Here is a 16641-nt window from a genome sequence, read left to right on the forward strand (position 1 = left end):
CCCTCTCTTCCCCCTCCCCTCTCTTTCCCCCTCCCCCTCTCTTTCCCCCTCCCCTCTCTTTCCCCCCCCCCTCCCTCTTTCCCCTCCCCCTCTCTTTCCCCTCCCCCTCTCTTTCCCCCTCCCCCTCCCCCTCTCTTTCCCCCTCCCCCTCCCCCTCTCTTTCCCCCTCCCCCTCCCCTCTCTTTCCCCCTCCCCCTCCCCCTCTCTTTCCCCCTCCCCCTCCCCCTCTCTTTCCCCCTCTCTTTCCCCCTCTCTTTCCCCCTCTCTTTCCCCCTCTCTTTCCCCTCTCTTTCCCCTCTCTTTCCCCCTCTCTTTCCCCCTCTCTTTCCCCCTCTCTTTCCCCCTCTCTTTCCCCCTCTCTTTCCCCTCTCTTTCCCCCTCTCTTTCCCCTCTCTTTCCCCTCTCTTTCCCCCTCTCTTTCCCCCTCTCTTTCCCCCTCTCTTTCCCCCTCTCTTTCCCCCTCTCTTTCCCCTCTCTTTCCCCCTCTCTTTCCCCCTCTCTTTCCCCTCTCTTTCCCCCTCTCTTTCCCCCTCTCTTTCCCCCTCTCTTTCCCCCTCTCTTTCCCCCTCTCTTTCCCCCTCTCTTCCCCCCTCTCTTTCCCCCTCTCTTTCCCCCTCTCTTTCCCCCTCTCTTTCCCCCTCTCTTTCCCCTCTCTTTCCCCCTCTCTTTCCCCCTCTCTTTCCCCTCTCTTTCCCCCTCTCTTTCCCCCTCTCTTTCCCCCTCTCTTTCCCCCTCTCTTTCCCCCTCTCTTTCCCCCTCTCTTTCCCCCTCTCTTTCCCCCTCTCTTTCCCCCTCTCTTTCCCCCTCTCTTTCCCCCCTCTCTTTCCCCTCTCTTTCCCCCTCTCTTTCCCCTCTCTTTCCCCCTCTCTTTCCCCTCTCTTTCCCCCTCTCTTTCCCCCTCTCTTTCCCCCTCTCTTTCCCCCTCTCTTTCCCCCTCTCTTTCCCCCTCTCTTTCCCCCTCTCTTTCCCCCTCTCTTTCCCCCTCTCTTTCCCCCTCTCTTTCCCCCTCTCTTTCCCCCTCTCTTTCCCCCTCTCTTTCCCCCTCTCTTTCCCCCTCTCTTTCCCCCTCTCTTTCCCCCTCTCTTTCCCCCTCTCTTTCCCCCTCTCTTTCCCCCTCTCTTTCCCCCTCTCTTTCCCCCTCTCTTTCCCCCTCTCTTTCCCCCTCTCTTTCCCCCTCTCTTTCCCCTCTCTTTCCCCCTCTCTTTCCCCCTCTCTTTCCCCCTCTCTTTCCCCCTCTCTTTCCCCCTCTCTTTCCCCCTCTCTTTCCCCCTCTCTTTCCCCTCTCTTTCCCCCTCTCTTTCCCCCTCTCTTTCCCCCTCTCTTTCCCCCTCTCTTTCCCCCTCTCTTTCCCCCTCTCTTTCCCCCTCTCTTTCCCCCTCTCTTTCCCCCTCTCTTTCCCCCTCTCTTTCCCCCTCTCTTTCCCCCTCTCTTTCCCCCTCTCTTTCCCCCTCTCTTTCCCCCTCTCTTTCCCCCTCTCTTTCCCCCTCTCTTTCCCCCTCTCTTTCCCCCTCTCTTTCCCCCTCTCTTTCCCCCTCTCTTTCCCCCTCTCTTTCCCCCTCTCTTTCCCCCTCTCTTTCCCCCTCTCTTTCCCCCTCTCTTTCCCCCTCTCTTTCCCCCTCTCTTTCCCCCTCTCCCTCCCAGTCAAGATTCACGGCGCGGCCCTGGACAACATGGACCATTTCCCATATCTCGGGAGCCTCTTGTCAACAAGAGCAGACATTGACGACGAGATTTAACACGGCTGCCAGTGCAGCCTTCGGCTGCCTGAGGAAAAGCGTATTTGAAGACCAGTCCCTCCAATCTGCCACCAAGCTCATGGTCTACAGGGCTGTAGTAATACCCGCCCTTCTGTATGGCTCAGAGACATGGACCATGTACAGTAGATACCTCAAATCGCTGAAAAAATACCACCAACGATGTCTCCTCAAGATCCTACAAATCTCCTGGGAGGACAGATGCACCAACGACCAGGCCACATCCCCAGCATTGAAGCACTGACCTCACTTGATCAGCTCCGCTGGGCAGGCCACATTGTTCGCATGCCAGACACAAGACTCCCAAAGCAAGCGCTCTATTCGGCACTCCTTCACGGCAAAAGAGACAAAGTTGGGCAGAGGAAACGTTACAAGGACACCCTCAAAGCCTCCCTGAAAAAGTGCAACATCCTCACTGACACCTGGGAGTCCCTGGCCAAAGACCGTCCTAAGTGGAGGAAGTGCATCCGGGAGGGCGCTGAGCACCTCGAGTCTCATCGCCGAGAGCATGCAGAAATCAAGCGTAGGCAGCAGAAGGAGCATGCAGCAAACCTATCCCACCCACCCTTTCCCTCAACGACTATCTGTCCTACCTGTGATGAGGACTGTGGTTCTCGTATTGGACTGTTCAGCCACCTAAGAAGTCATGCTAAGAGTGGAAGCAAGTCTTCCTCGATTCCGAGAGACTGCCTATGATGATGATGATGATGATGATAGATTGTGAACAGCTAGCGCCCAAGCACTGATCCTTGCGGTACCCCACTAGTTGCAGCCTACCACCCTGAAAATTATCCATTTATTCCTACTCTGTGTTTTCTGTCCATTAACCAATCCTCAATCCATGCTAGTATATTATCACCAATCCCGTGAGCCCTAATTTTGTTTAATAACCTCTTGTGTGACATCTTAACGAATGAAAATAATTTATCAACACTTTTTTTCGGGCCTTGTGTCCTAGAACCTCTTCTGCCACATCACAAAATTATACATGCTCTAAATTTAGCTCCAGCAGGATGTTCTGAATTGTAGTTAACTGCCATTGACATGCATCCTACTCTACAATTAGCTTTAGTTGTTGACAACCTCACATTGACTAGATGATATGGGTGAATAATTGCAACCAAATAATTTTCTTTCTTTACTCCCCCATATTCGGTGTCAGCTGCGGCTCAGTGGGTGGCACTCTCACCTCTGAGTCAGAAGGTTGTGGGTTCAAGTCCCACTCCAGCGACTGAGCACAAAAATCTAGGCTGACACACTCAGTGCAATACTGAGGGAGTGCTATACTGTTGAAGGTGCCGTCTTTCAGTTGCGACATTAAACCGAGGCCCTGCTCTCTCAGGTGGACGTAAAAGATCCCATGGTACTATTTTGAAGAAGAGCAGGGGAGTTACCCCAGTGTCCTGACCAATATTTATCACTCAATCAACATCACTAAACATGATCTGGCCATTATCACATTGCTGTCTGTGGGAAATTGCTGTGCGCAACTTGGCTGCCACATTTTACTACATTATAACGGTGACTACACTTTTTTTTAAAAAAGTACTTCATTGGCTGTAGAGCGTTTTGGGATGTCCCGTGGTCATGAAAGGCGACCACTGAGCATCCAATGCAAGTCTTTCTTTCATATTCATGGATATCTCTCTTGTCCATGTGCTTCATAAGAACATAAGAAATAGGAGCAGGAGTTGGCCATTTGGCCCCTCGAGCCTGCTCCATCATTTAATAAGATCATGGCTGATCTGATCATGGACTCAGCTCAACTTCCCTGCCCGCCCCCTCATAATCCTTTATTCCCTTATCGCTCAAAAATCTGTCTATCTCCACCTTAATTATATTCCTGTTTGATTGTGTACAACTTGTATGAAAATCCTTCTACCATTCCTTAGCCGATCCATTTAATCTGACTAACTTCAAGCTAAATTATTTGAATTTTCTGAAATGTTTCAACATTTTTATCAGTACTGCTTGTAGCGTTTCTTCACCATATCATGGCTCTGAGACCACATAATTCATTTAAGAACATAAGAACATAAGAAATAGGAACAGGAGTAGGCCATTCGGCTCCTCGAGCCTCCTCCACCATTCAATAAGATCATGGCTACTCTGATCATGGATTCAGCTCCACTTCCCTGCCCGCTCCCCATAGCCCCTCATCTCCTTATCGTTTAGGAAACTGTCTATTTCTGTCTTAAATTTATTCAATGTGCCAGCTTCCGCAGCTCTCTGAGGCAGCGAATTCCACAGATTTACAACCCTTAGAAGAAATTTCTCATCTGTTTTAAATGGGCGGCCCCTTATTCTAACATCATGCCCTCTAATTCTAGTCTCCCCCATCAGTGGAAACATCCTCTCTGCATCCACCTTGTCAAACCCCCTCATAATCTTATACGTTTCGATAAGATCACCTCTCATTCTTTTGAATTCCAATGAGTAGAGGCCCAACCTACTCAACCTTTCCTCATAAGTCAACCCCCTCATCTCCGGAATCAACCTAGTGAAGCTTCTCTGAACTGCCTCCAAAGCAAGTATATCCTTTCGTAAATATGGAAACCAAAACTGCACGCAGTATTCCAGGTGTGGCCTCACCAATACCCTGTATAGCTGTAGCAAGACTTCCCTGCTTTTATATTCCATCCCCTTTGCAATAAAGGCCAAGATTCCATTGGCCTTCCTGATCACTTGCTGTACCTGCATACTATCCTTTTGTGTTTCATGCAGGTCCCGATGTACTGCAGCACTTTGCAATCTTTCTCCATTTAAATAATAACTTGCTCTTTGATTTTTTTCTGCATGACAACAGCCAAAAAAAAGGAAGGAGAGAGAAAACAGGAAATTATAGACCGGTCAGCTTGACATCGGTAGTGGATAAAATGATAGAATCAATTATTAAGGATGTCATAGCAGTGCATTTGGAAAGAGGTGACATGATAGGTCCAAGTCAGCATGGATTTGTGAAAGGGAAATCATGCTTGACAAATCTTCTGGAATTTTTTTGAGCATGTTTCCAGTAGAGTGGACAAGGGAGAACTAGTTAATGTGGTGTATTTGGACTTTCAGAAGTCTTTCGACAAGGTCCCACACAAGAGATTAATGTGCAAAGTTAAAGCACATGGGATTGGGGATAGTGTGCTAATGTAGATTGAGACAGGAAGCAAAGGGTAGGAGTAAATGGGTACTTTTCAGAATGGCAGGCAGTGACTAGTGGGGCACCGCAAGATTCTGTGCTGGGGCCCCAGCTGTTTACATTGTACATTAATGATTAAGACAAGGGGAATTAAATGTAGTATCTCCAAATTTGCGGATGACACTTAAGTTGGGTGGCAGTGCGAGCTGCGAGGAGGATGCTATGAGGCTGCAGAGTGACTTGGATAGGTTAGGTGAGTGGGCAAATACATGGCAGATGAAGTATAATGTGGATAAATGTGAGGTTATCCACTTTGGTGGTAAAAACAGAGAGACAGACTATTATCTGAATGGTGACAGATTAGGAAAAGGGGAGGTGCAACGAGACCTGGGTGTCATGGTACATCAGTCATTGAAGGTTGGCATGCAGGTACAGCAGGCGGTTAAGAAAGCAAATGGCATGTTGGCCTTCATAGCGAGGGGATTTTGAGTACAGGAGCAGGGAGATGTTACTACAGTTGTACAGGGCCTTGGTGAGGCCACACCTGGAGTATTGTGTACAGTTTTGGTCTTCTAACTTGAGGAAGGATATTCTTGCTATTGAGGGAGTGCAGTGAAGGTTCACCAGACTGATTCCCGGGATGGCGGGACTGACCTATCAAGAAAGACTGGATCAACTGGGCTTGTATTCACTGGAGTTCAGAAGAATGAGAGGGGATCTCATAGAAACATTTAAAATTCTGACGGGTTGAGACAGGTTAGATGCAGGAAGAATGTTCCTAATGTTTGGGAAGTCCAGAACCAGGGGTAAGCCATTTAGGACCGAGATGAGGAGAAACTTCTTTACCCAGAGAGTGGTGAACCTGTGGAATTCTCTACCACAAAGCTGTTGAGGCCAATTCACTAAATATATTCAAAAAGGAGTTGGATGTAGTCCTTACTACTAGAGGGATCAAGGGGTATGGCGAGAAAGCAGGAATGGGGTACTGAAGTTGCATGTTCAGCCATGAACTCATTGAATGGCGGTGCAGGCTCGAAGGGCCGAATGGCCTATTCCTGCACCTATTTTCTATGTTTCCCCACTCACTTAGCCTATGTCCATGTCCTTTTGCGGATTTTTTATGTCCTCCTCACACATTACTTTTCCTCCCCTCTTTGTATCGTCAGCAAACTTGGCTACGTTATACTCAGTCCCTTCTTCCAAGTCGTTAATATAGATTGTAAATAGTTGGGGTCCCAGCACTGATCCCTGCGGCACCCCACTAGTTACTGGTTGCCAACCAGAGAATTAATCATTTATCCCGACTCTGTTTTCTGCTAGTTAGCCAATCCTCTATCCATGCTAATATATTACCCCCAACCCCGTGAACTTTTGCCTTGTACAGTAACCTTTTATGTGGCACCTTATCAAATGCCTTCTGGAAGTCCAAATACACCACATCCACTGGTTCCCCTTTATCCACCCTATTCGTTACATCCTCAAAAAATTCCAGCAAATTTGTCAAACATGACTTCCCCTTCATAAATCCATGCTGACTCTGCCTGACTGAATTTTGCTTTTCCAAATGTCCTGCTACTGCTTCTTTAATAATGGACTCCAACATTTTCCCAACCGCAGATGTTAGGCTAACTGGTCTATAGTTTCCTGCTTTTTGTCTGCCTCCTTTTTTAATGCAGCACATACTTACTTGCTCTTTGTTCCTTGAGTAATGGGATGGCTTATTCTGCAAATGCGCATCCAGCTTTGATTCCTGGATATTTAACATCTGCTGTGTAATGTTATCTTCAACTCAACCATCCAGTTTGTGAAACTTATCTGAAATGTTGCTATGGCAAAAAAAAATACGGAAATGCAATGGAAAGTATTATGGTTCCCACCACTTATACTGCCCACGGCAATGTGAATTACAAAGGCACGCTAGCTATTTTGGGTAGACTCAGCAGTTCGCCCTCGTTAAGCTGCAATTTACTGTGGGTGCTTAATGCCCTCTAAAGAGACATATTACAATTTGTGCTATTCAGCACTAACTGCAGTGGCAAGTATGGCTGTTAAGATGCAAGTAATTAGCTTTAGCGTGGAAATTGACCTACTGAACAAGATGGATGAGCTGCCCAAGGTAAACCAACGTGACCAAGCATAGCCCCTCAGTCTTCCAAAATCTACTGTTGCCAACTTGTAGTACACTGATCGGCATCAAAATTTCAACCCGGACAGAAAAAGAAAGCACAAGGGTAAGGATGGGGAAGTCAAGGGAGACACTTCTGCACTGATTTCAGAATGTGCGTGGGAAGATGTGCTTATCAATGGCATCCTTCTAGCCCAAAAAGCCAAGCAGTTGGCTGAAGCACTTTGCAGAGCTGAATTAATCGTCTGGTGCCAAAAAAAGCTAAGGAAAGGATTTCCGTCATTGTTTGCTGCAATATGAATGGCACTGAAAATTGCGATCTGTTGATAAATCGTGAAACCCTTAATGTTTTAGAGGCATTCAGCAACTGCCTGTGGCTTACCATACGAGTAAAACTGCCTGGGTGAATGTGAGCATTTGAATGGTTACATTTCTGGGATCACAAACTGAGTACCACCAAATTTATCCTGATTCTAGATAACTTGTCTGGACATCCTCTAGTCTCTGGACTAAGTAATATTAGTCTTGTGTTCCTCGCTACCAACACACACATCTGAGCTGTCACCTTTGTGACCATGACGCTCCACCTGAAACTGACACCAATGACATACAAGAGATGGTCAGTGTAATGTGAGCTCAAAATGATGACTAGGGAGAACAGGACCTGGGTGAAAACAGTGAAGAGATTCTGGTAACACGGAGAGATGTTCACACTGTGGTTATGATATTGTGGCATGCTATGAAGCAGCCTGCCTGAGAACCAGACTGGGATGTTTAAGAAAGGTGGACAAAGTTTGGCATTCGTAGCCAGAGAAAACAGTGCAGATTTAGATTACTGAGTTTTACAGTGGAGACATAACGGACTGCTGTGGTGCAAAAATTCAATCCAATATATCCCCTGTAATGTATAAGGTTATTTTAAATCTATTTTCGATTTATTTGCAGGTGTGGTTAAAATTTGTTCAGCTCCTACACTCTCTAGTTCAGTTGGTTCACGCCATTTGCTGGCATTCTGAATCCAAAGTTGATGTCTGAGCAGCGCTACCCTTTTTAATCATCCACTTCATATCATGGGCAAATCGCATTAACACCAATGCATCCACTATAACCAGTGGGGACTATATTTGGCAACTCTATTTCTAGGTTAAAGAGCTGTTGTAATTATATTGGTTGCTTGAATTATCAGCAAATCGCTTTTATTTTGCTATCTCCATGATGTTCTAGCAAACCATCTCTTTGGGACCAGCACATAATGCAATGGCATATTTTGCGGCACTATATCAGTGCATTATTTTCGTATGATATTGTGATGAAAATGACAATGAATCAGGTTTACCAAACACTTCATGACTGCCGTGTCTCTTTTTAAGTGAAGTGTTTCTGAATCTAAAAATATAACTCAATAACTGCAATGCTATAATTTGCAAGCAGTAAGATGCATATGTATTCGTTTTAGTCCAAGTCTATTACCAAAACAAAAAGAATATCCTGAGAAAGTTAGCCGTCTCAATTTTAATTCACTATATATCAAAGGCTCTGCGCTCCTCCAATTCTGGCCTCTTGCACTTCCTTGATTTTCAGTGAATATAAAAACATAAGAATTAGGAGCAGGAGCAGGCCATCCTCAAGCCTGTTCCGCCGTACAATAAGATCATGGCTGATCTTCGACCTCAATACTTTCCTGCTTGATCTCCATATTCTCCTAGACTCCAAAAATCTGTGTATCACTGCCTTGAATATTACTCAATGACTCAGCATCCACAGCCCTTTGGGTTAGAGAATTCCAAAGATTCACAACCTTGGTGGCCTTGCCTTCAGCTGCCTAGGCTCTAAGTTCTGGAATTCCCTCCCTAAACCTCCTTTCTATGTCTCTCTCCTTTTAAGATGCTCCTTAAAACCTACCCCTTTGACCAAGCTTTTTGACCACAAGAATTGTAGGCACTTATGCCAAATCTGTGTTGATACCAGGACACGAGTTGTTGCAGTTGCACTTCCAGCATTCTGTATCGGTCTGAAAACTGCAGAAGTAGTACTACTGGTGCAGCTTCATACACTGCTTTTCTTATCTTGTCGATTTCTCTCCCAAATACCACCTGGGACTCTGCTCCTTACGCTCCTCTGTTCCTTATTTGGGGAATTTACATGCAGAATTTTAACTGCAGAGTTAACCTTATCGAACTAAAGCAGAGCTTTTGGCGTATACTTTGTCTGCCAGGGTCAAACTAAATGCATCTGAGCTTAGCCTTGTTTCCAGATGCATCTATTTGGTATGTTCTCTAATGAGCTTGGTCCAGTTTGTAGCATTGACCTTTGTCAGAAGGTTGTGGGTGTGAGACCCATACCAGGGTTAAAAATTCTCAATGCAGTCTGTGACTTGAGTATAATACTGAAGGAGTGCTTAATTGTATAGACGATAAACCAAATCCCCGTATGCCTGTTCTGGTGGCTCAAGTGGACGTTGAAGACTCTGTTATACTATTTAAAGAGCATAGAATACTTCTGTCCTGACCAACATTTCTCTTTCAACGACGCCATGAATAATTTAAAAAAGTATTCATCTCTTTGCTGTTTGGGGGAATTTGCTGCCTGTGGTTGCTATATAAAGCAGTCCTTCCTTCAAAAAAGTATTTCATTGGATGCAAAACACTTCGGGACATTTTTACATGATAAGGCACTTTGGAAATGCAAGTTTTTCTCATGCAGAAAGATATTCGTACTGAATGTACTCCTTACTTCAGTACTGATTCGTTTAAACATATGGATCACTGTCATGTTCTTACTATATCTTTATATACTTTCATATTTCGGTTTCTGTTATGGATCTGTATATAAAGCCATGTTTAGTTGTCCTGGAAAATTTCTGTCCGTCTGCGTGGGTTTGTACGTTTTAACTTGGTATCGTCCTCCCTGCTTGTTAATGCACCATAACTTCCCATATTAACATCAGCGCAATAACTAAGTCAGTAGGAGTTTTTTTTAATATAAATGTCAAATTTCAGGTGAGTATATGAACATTTTTTCCTATGAAAAGGGAGCGTACTACCCTTCCCCTTGCTATTGAGGGAGTGCAGCGAAGGATCGACTGGGCCTGTATTCACTGGAGTTTAGAAGAATGCGAGGGGATCTCAGAAATATATAAAATTCTGACGGGACTGGACAGGTTAGATGCAGGAAGAATGTTCCCGATGTTGGGGATGTCCAGAACCAGAGGTCACAGTCTAAGGATAAGGGGTAAGCCATTTAGGACTGAGATGAGGAGAAACTTCTTCACTGAGTTGTTAACTTGTGGAATTCCCTACCGCAGAGAGTTGTTGATGCCAGTTCGTTAGATGTGTTCAAGAGAGAGTTAGATATGGCCCTTATGGCTAAAGGGATCAAGGGGTATGGCGAGAAAGCAGGAAAGGAGTACTGAGGTGAATGATCAGCCATGATTTTATTGAATGGTGGTGAAGGCTCGAAGGGCTGAATGGCCTACTCCTGCACCTATTTTCTAAGTTTCTATGTTTCCTCTTTAAATGATTGAACACAACATATAGGGCCCAAGTTTCCACAGGATAAAAAACGGGCGCCCCTCCGAGCTGGTCGCCTGTTTTTCGCGCCTAAAACGGCGCCAGAAAAAAAACGCGCTATTCTCGAGCGCTTTGCAGCTCCTTGTCTGTTTGGCGCGGTGCCCAGGGGGGCGGAGCCTACACTCGCGCCGATTTTGTAAGTGGGAGGGGGCGGGTATTATTTAAATTAGTTTTTTTCCTGCCGGCAACGCTGCGCGTGCGCGTTGGAGCGTTCGCGCATGCTCAGTGTGAAAAAAAACACTGGCACTCGGCTATTTTTGTAGTTCTTTGTAGCTGTTTAATTTTTGAACAATTTTTAATAAAATCACATTCACATCAGCACTGAGGCTTCCCTTCTCACTGTCTCCTTCCCCTCCCTCCCCTGCGCGGCAACAAGCCGCTGTCTCCTTCCCCTCCCTCCCCTGCGCGGCAACAAGCCGCTGTCTCCTTCCCCCCCTGCGCGGCAACAAGCCGCTGTCTCCTTCCCCTCCTCCACGGCAACAAGCTGCTGTCTCCTTCCCCTCCCTCCACGGCAACAAGCCGCTGTCTCCTTCCCCTCCCTCCCCTGCGCGGCAACAAGCCGCTGTCTCCTTCCCCTCCCTCCCCTCCCTCCACGGCAACAAGCCGCTGTCTCCTTCCCCTCCCTCCCCTGGGCGGCATCAAGCTGCTGTCTCCTTCCCCTCCCTCCACGGCAACAAGCCGCTGTCTCCTTCCCCTCCCTCCCCTCCCTCCACGGCAACAAGCCGCTGTCTCCTTCCCCTCCCTCCCCATCCTCCACGGCAACAAGCCGCTGTCTCCTTCCCCTCCCTCCCCTGCGCGGCATCAAGCCGCTGTCTCCTTCCCCTCCCTCCCCTGCGCGGCAACAAGCCGCTGTCTCCTTCCCCTCCCTCCCCTGCGCGGCAACAAACGGCGGTTTCCTTTGAACGATGGCTGAAGCACTTTCAGACAGGTAGGAAGATGGTTTATTTAATCTTTTCTTTGCTTATAAATGTTTATTCAGGTTGGATTTATTTGTATAATATTTGTAGAAGTATAAATAAGGATTGATTGTAGAATTTAATGAGTTCCCTTCCCCCCCCCCCTCCCCCCCCACCTCGTTCTGGATGCCTAATTTGTAACCTGTGCCTGATTTTTTTAATGTGTAGAACAGGTTTTTTCAGTTCTACAAAAATCTTCACTTACTCCATTCTACTTTAGTTTGGAGTACGTTTTCACTGTGGAAACTTTGAAATCAGGCGTCAGTGGCCGGACACGCCCCCTTTTGAAGAAAAAATTCTGTTCTAAAGTAGAAATGTTCTACCTCACTAGAACTGCAGAAAAAAAAAATGTGGAGAATTGCGATTTCTAAGATAGTCCATTCTCCACCAGTTGCTCCTAAAAAATCAGGCGCAAATCATGTGGAAACTTGGGCCCATAATGTTTCAAATAAGAAGATAAAGAAACTGCAAATGCTGGAAATATGCTGTGTGTCAGTCAGCGTCTGGAAGGAGAAATGGCAAGTTAATGTTTCGGGTATAATCCTTTGCCAGAACCGAACAAATAATTGGGCATAAATATTCTAAGCATTCTAAAGAGTGTAAATGGGTATTGGAGCTTTCAAACTGAAAGTCACCATAAGATAAACTAGATTGACTGAATCTTGTCTTAAATTATACTCCTAATTCATTTAAGCCTGTATTTTGAGGGCTCTGTAAATAAGTACCATCAGCTCTCTCTGCTCCTACTTACCACAAGAGCAGGTAGAGCTGTTGCTTCAAACAATCCATTTAATTTTGTTCCTCATTCTGGTACAGGGTATTACAATGCTGTTTTGAGTCTACTATGTTAATGTTGGCATGCTAGAGGAGAAAATGGTATCACTCAGAGTTTCAGTTCACGCTTTTGTCCAATCTTTTCAATGCTAAATTCTGCGATTTGTCTCATCTAATTTTTTTTATATCTTGAAACTTGATTGCTGTATAATTGTTTAGAGTATGACTATGGCAATATCATGCTTGTATTATTGGACAAGAAACCCAGGAATTGAGACTTCAAATTCCACCATAAGAATGGAATTGAAAGCTAAATATTCGCTAATGTCTTGCAGGGAAGGGTATCATCCCTACCTGCTCTGGATTGAGTCTTGATGCCCTCTGGAGTGGCCCAGCAAGCTACTTGGTTGTACAAGAAGTCCCACCTTCAGTAAAATATGGGCAATACAGGTGACCCTGCCAGCAGTGCCCAACACCTGAGAACAAAAAAAGTATCAAGTCAAATTTGAAGCACTGTGGGATGGAGGGGTCTCAAACCCTTTATTGGACCTAAGGAGGCAGACAAAAAGCAAGAAACTATAGACCAGTTAGCCTAACATTTGTGGTTGGGAAAATGTTGGAGTCCATTATTAAAGAAGCAGTAGCAGGGCATTTGGAAAAGCAAAATTAGGTCAGGCAGAGTCGGCATGGATTTATGAAGGGGAAATCATGTTTGACAAATTTGCTGGAGTTCTTTGAGGATGTAACGAACAGGGTGGATAAAGAGGAACCAGTGGATGTGGTGTATTTGGACTTCCAGAAGGCATTTGACAAGGTACCACATAAAAGGTTACTGCACAAGATAAAGGTTCACGGGGTTGGGGGTAATATATTAGCATGGATAGAGGATTGGCTAACTGACAGAAAACAGAGTCGGGATAAATGGTTTATTCTCTGGTTGGCAACCAGTAACTAGTGGGGTGCCACAGGGATCAGTGCTGGGACCCCAACTATTTACAATCTATAGTAACGACTTGGAAGAAGGGACTCATCATCATAGGCAGTTCCTCGAAACGAGGATGACCTGCTTCCACGCCAAAAAAGAATGAGTTCACAGGTGTTTCAATGAAGGACCTAATATTTCTCGGTCCTGAACTACACCTTGAAGGGTGGAAGATACCTGTGCGTGGATTTTTTTTACCGTGTGGTGGCCGTTACACACCAGCCACCACACGGGCTTGACAGAGCGAGGTCTAGATCCAGTGACAAGGGTTAACCAAGACGACTGGAGATCAGCTCTGCTGGACGGACCTAGTGTGCACACATATCGCAGTGTAGGCAGGCCCGTGCTGCCCCTGGCCCTGAACTCATGCCTCACCTGGGCTCCGATTTTGTCTGATAATGCACCTGTGAAGCGCCTTGGGTCGTTTTACCAAGTTAAAGGCGTTATATAAATGCAGGTTGTTGATATCGTCAACCCTACATGACAAATGCGGCGCTCCCTCGGTACTGCCCCTCCGACAGCGCAGTGCGGCGCTGCCTCTCCGACGGTGCGGTGCTGCCCCTCCAGCGGTGTGGCGCCCTCTCAGCAATACCCCTCGGGCAGTGCGGTGCTCCCTCAGTACTATCACTGGGAGTGTTGGCCTGGATTGTGGGGCTCGAACCCACGACCTACTGACTACGGGGCGAGAGAGAGAGAAAGCTGCCCACTGAGCCACGGCTTTGAGTGAAGAAGGGACTGAGTGTAACGAGCCAAGTTTGCTGATGATACAAAGATGGAGGAAAAGCAGTATGTGAGGAGGACACAAAATCTGCACAACGACATAGACAGGCTAAGTGAGTGGGCAAGAATTTGGCAGATGGAGTATAATGTTGGAAAGTGTGAGGTCATGCACTTTGGCAGAAAAAAATCAAAGAGCAAGTTATTATTTAAATGGAGGAAGATTACAAAGTGCTGCAGTACAGTGAAACCTGGGGGTACTTGTGCATGCAACACAAAAGGATAGTATGCAGGTACAGCAAGTGATTAGGAAGGCCAATGGAATCTTGGCATTTATTGCAAAGGGGATGGAGTATAAAAGCAGGGAAGTCTTGCTACAGCTATACAGGGTATTGGTGAAGTCACACCTGGAATACTGCGTGCAGTTTTGGTTTCCATATTTACGAAAGGATATACCGTATATACTCGCGTATCCTACGATCTCACGTATCATGCGACCGTTAAATTTTCGTCCCCAAAACATGATTTTATCATATATCTCATGTATCATGCGAGTCACTTTTTTGAGATACCAGATGCCACTAGGCTAGGCTTTCAAACAAGTTTAACAAGTACCCAACACGTAACAAGTACCCTAACACATAACAACGATCGAATACAGACCTTAACAACCGAATCATGAAACATCGAGTGGATTCTGTTGTGAAAGCTGTTCGCGAATCGAACACCGATATAGCAATCATTCCAGCTGGCTTGACTAGCGTCGTTCAGCCACAGCCTCTACTGTGTTTGCGGGTAAAAGAAGCATGGGCTGAGATAGATGGAGCCTCTAATAATGCAGCAAACTTCAGAGGGAGTTGTGGGTGGCGATCTCTAGACCACAGCAAAGATACAGTACAAGTGACAATAGAGGCTGCAATCCAGCCCAGGAGATACCTGCCGAGATTCAGCGTGGATACGGTCTGCTTAACAGCCGAACAGCCTAATCTTGGCCAGCACTTCACACCCTCAAATTTTGTATCTCGCGTATCATGCGACCCCCCAAATTTAGGTTACAATTTAGGTCTTCAAAAGTCGCATGATACGCGAGTATATACGGTACTTGCTTTGGAGGCAGTTCAGAGAAGGTTCACTAGGTTGATTCCGGAGATGAGGGGGTTGACTTATGAGGAAAGGTTGAGTAGGTTGGGCCTCTACTCATTGTAATTCTGAAGAATGAGAGGTGATTTTATCGAAACTTATAAGATTATGAGGGGGCTTGACAAGATGGATGCAGAGAGGATGTTTCCAATGTGGGGGAGACTAGAACTAGAGGGCATGATAGAATAAGGGGCCGCCCATTTAAAACTGAGATGAGGAGAAATTTCTTCTCGGAGGGTTGTAAATCTGTGGAATTCGCTGCCTCGAGAGAGCTATGGAAGCTGGGACATTGAATAAATTTAAGACAGAAATAGACAGTTTCTTAAACGATAAGGGGTTATGGGGAGCGGGCAGGGAGGTGGAGCTGAGTCCATGATCAGATCAGCCATGATCTTATTAAATGGCGGAGCAGGCTCGAGTGGCTGTATGGCCTATTCCTGTTCCTATTTCTTATGCTCTTATCAAGAGCAGTGTACTTCATATTGATGGCACTATAGGTCATTCGTCATATGTTACGACACGAGGGACTGCCCAAGAAGATTTAAGAAACTTAATTCATTATTGCACTTAGCTGGCAAGCTTCACTCAGGCACATTAAATAATGCCTCCTTGCACTGATCATCGTACACTAATCTGTTACAATTTCCTCAAATTCAAGTGCTGCTGTGCATGTGTAAGAACATGCATATACAGGTGTACACTGAATTTTGTGTAAAAGCACAGTAGTGTTTGTGTGTGTGGTCCTGTGCAGCCATGTGAAATACATTGCATCTACTTACCAGCAACCATGTACCAGCCCTAAGGGTTCTGTTATTCAGTAAATAAAATTGTTTCAACCTGTTGTTCTGGCACCTAATAGACACTGGCATATTGTGTTGGCACCAGCTGTTAAGCTGTAAGCTCCTCCCTGCTAGGCTGCTCTGCTGATGCACAGGAGCACTTCCTGTAATTCACAGGGCTTTGGTCTCCATTCTAGTAGGGGTTATATTTTTTTAAGTCAAATTTCAAGTGAGTTCATCCATTTTTCATCGAATAAAAGTTTTTTTTCAATAGAAAAGTGCTTCTCCTTCCCCTCCCTCCCCCCCCCCCCCCCCCCATCCCCCCCAAATAAAACTTTCTTATTTTTATACAACCCCTACTTCAAATTTGGGATTAGTATGGCTGGCCTATTTGCATGTTTTGTGGTAGAGGCAAGGCACACCAAAGGGAGCAACATTTGGCTGTGGTATACTATGATTTCCCCCCCCCCCCTCCCCTCCCCCAGTGTTGCTATAGTACAACAAGAATTGGAACTGAGGTGAAATGTTGTTAATGCTGCGTGTTCTGTCCTTTGGGGCCAGAGTGTAATCAATTTTCTGGTTAATAGTGGTGATGTGTGACAGCTTGTACTTAATTTTATAGTTAGCAGGTATTTTAATTATTTATCAGTATATAATCCTTGGGGAGAGAAATATATTGTCTTATAATTCTTACCTTGAACTCTGAAAAAAATCT

General features: G+C 45.8%; 1 protein-coding gene across 3 annotated transcripts in view; it reads left to right on the forward strand.

Moving 5' to 3' along the window:
- The window catches only part of add1 (adducin 1 (alpha)), a 169955-nt gene that overhangs the window by 62878 nt on the left and 90436 nt on the right, over positions 1–16641 (forward strand). The window lies entirely within an intron of this gene.

Source organism: Pristiophorus japonicus, chromosome 1 (assembly GCF_044704955.1).
Source record: "Pristiophorus japonicus isolate sPriJap1 chromosome 1, sPriJap1.hap1, whole genome shotgun sequence".
Lineage (NCBI taxonomy): Eukaryota > Metazoa > Chordata > Chondrichthyes > Pristiophoridae > Pristiophorus > Pristiophorus japonicus.